Here is a 2975-nt window from a genome sequence, read left to right as displayed (position 1 = left end):
CAATTGTTAACTTTTTTGGAAAATTTAACATTTAAAATTTAATTAAAAATAGTAGAAAAAGTTTTACATTATTCTGTTTACTATATGATAAAATTCAGGGTTTTATCTTTCTGGAAAAAAAAAGTTACTCAGAAATAATGGATTTTAATAAATGTAATTTCGTTTTAAAAAGCAACAACAACTTGATTTTTCGGCCATTTTTGGCGGTCTAGTTTAAATTTAAGTTTCACGATTTTTTTTTATATATAAAGTTGTAATGTGGAATCATAAATTAGTAACAAAACAGTAAACACCCTCACCTCCTCATATTAAGAATGGTTTTCAAAATAATAACGTTATTATTTCAGCTCGGCACCAAAAATACATAATACATAAGTACCCAAAATTTCATTTTTATTGCTCAATGTTTTTTCATTTTTAATTATAAAATAAAATGGGTACTCGTACAGTTTATTAAAAACATTAAAAATGAAAATATCGAGAGAGAAAAAAAGAGGTTATATTGTACGTATCCATTATGGAATGAAGTTCTCTGGAAAAACTTTCACTTAATTTGGTCAAGTAGTTTTTTGTTTTTAAAGCAAAAAAATAAAAATAAATAATTGTTATGATACCAATCAAAAGGTAGCCGTGTTTCGATTATTAAGAAGAAAATCTATTATTTAAGATGGGAAGGATGTATCGGCACTTTAGACTGAGTTATCTCCCCGTGGCGTGTTCTAAAAATCCAAACACGGCTATCTTCAGTGCGCTGTCATATTAACATGTTTTTCCGCTGTAAAAAAAAAAAAAAAAAAAAAAAAAAAAAAAAAAAAACTCCTCTGAATTTTTTTTTCAGAGAACTTCAGTCCATAACGGATACGTACAATATAACTTTTTTTTCGATATTTTCATTTTTTTAATGTCTTGATTAAACTGTACAAGTACCGATAAAAGATATTTAATCATTTTCATAATTTTGGTTACGAAAAATACTTGTGCACATCATTCAACTTTGTTTGGATGCCCAATTTTCGAGGTGATGGGTGGGATTCAATCAATAGACACATTAATTCTATGGTAGTTTGTCAAAGGTTTTCATTCATCAATCTATATCGAAAGAAGACACTTTCAGTTGTTGAAGGCGACAACTCGGCGGATTTCTTACGCTTACGAGATTGATATGTTCAAAGCAAACGTTGGTGATGTATACATGCAGATTAGATTATATCAGAACGTTGCGATTGAAGTGGATGATAAACTGGTCGAGAGAATTGGCCTTTTTGTAGCGTGTATAGAGACGGGCGATTTGAAAAACAGAAACAAGGATTCCTTACACATGTCTGTGAGAGCTGAAGACATACGGACGGGAGGTAGCTGGGAATTAAAGTGGTTTTCTGCACAGAAGAAGCAGGGTAGAATTTCTGATTTTGATTAAATTATCGGGGTGAGCACATAGGCAGACCCCACACTTAGAAATAGCGCATCCGAGTCGTCCACATTTGAGACGATCGCAAAGGTCAACCCAACCGCAGTGCAATGGAAGGGACCCTCTCTGGGAGGACGACCTAAATGATCATCGTAACCCCTACGTCAGGTAAGGGTATTTATTTACTAACCCCAACGAGCAAATTAGGCACAAGGCCGATTTTTAAAGTGAGGAGTGAAGAGGAAATGGGGACCAACTCCCCGGGGAGTAGGGGAGCTGGATAGTGACAATTGGTATGAAGGGTTGCCCCTACATTGACCAAGGTCTTTGCTTGACACTTGTTGCCCAGGACCCGAAGGACCGGAGGCAGAGAAGTATGAAATTTTATGATGGTCCACTACTCCAGTACTCCACTAGTGTGTTTATATAGTACTTCCATACTCACCAGTGGTGAGTATGGAAGTTACTGTCAGTGGTGAGTCTCACCACTGACAGTAACCAATAAAATACTAATTATGTTCCATAAAATTCTCACCAATATTAATATATCACAACATTTTATTCACCAATAACAAAATTCATAACAAAAATATTACTATCATTTAAACTTACGAACATTTTCACAAAATACTTTAATTCTTAAAGAAACTTATATTTTACAGTAATATTCAATGTCAAGGTCGTTAACATGTTAACAACATAAATACATAATCTTTTCAATGAGAACCAATCCAAACGAATAAAAACTTGTAGAATTCAAACGAAATCACAGAACAAAAATATATATATATATATATATATATAAACACATATTAATATTGTTTATAATTTTTTATGTAATAACGAAAAAAAGACACATATTAATATCATTTATTATTTTTAATGTAATATGAAAAAAGACATTAATATCATTTATTATTTTTAATGTAATATGAAAAAAAAGACACATATTAGTATAATTTATTATTTTTTAATGTCATAGAAAAAAAAACAACTTCATGAAGTATTTCTGTTACTGCTCTTCTCGGGTAAACTTACAACGAATAAACACTCCAACGTCCCATGTTAAGAACGACATTCGGAATAGACACCCCTTACCTTCCCATGTTAAGAACGGTTTTTAGATTAAACACACAACCTTTTCAGTACATCCGAAAACCTATGAAGTTGACATGTCGAATGTGAACGATGAGTTGGACGTAATGTAAAAATGATTTGAATTTAAAACAGAACGAAATTTAAATTCTATTTTTCATTTTACGAGAACCGTAAAACTGAGCATTCATCGCAAGTTTTACTATCATTTATTATTTTTAATGTTAGAAAAATAAACACTAACTGCTTGAAGCATTTTTGTTGATCTCATGAAGTAATTTTTAATTAATATAAATCGAAGTTTTTTAAGGCAATCTCCTATAATATATCGATAGCATAGTTCCTTTTTTAGGCGCACCACGATGGGCGCTTTTTATACAAGATCATTGTGCGGAGGGAGACAACTCTATTTTACTAAGAGATTCGTTCATTTTTTTCATTTATTATTTTTAATGTAACAAGGAAAAAAAAA

General features: G+C 31.5%; 1 non-coding gene across 1 annotated transcript; it reads right to left on the bottom strand.

Moving 5' to 3' along the window:
- Positions 1 to 1421: 1421 nt before the first annotated feature.
- On the bottom strand, positions 1422 to 1584 carry LOC145249114 (U1 spliceosomal RNA). The gene has a single exon (XR_013863492.1). It is a non-coding gene; the product is annotated as a U1 spliceosomal RNA (small nuclear RNA).
- Between the last annotated feature and the right edge of the window lie 1391 nt (positions 1585 to 2975).

Source organism: Euprymna scolopes, chromosome 27 (assembly GCF_053919585.1).
Source record: "Euprymna scolopes isolate OS-2025 chromosome 27, ASM5391958v1, whole genome shotgun sequence".
Classification (NCBI taxonomy): Eukaryota; Metazoa; Mollusca; class Cephalopoda; order Sepiida; family Sepiolidae; genus Euprymna; species Euprymna scolopes.
This window is presented reverse-complemented; position numbering and strand designations above follow the sequence as displayed.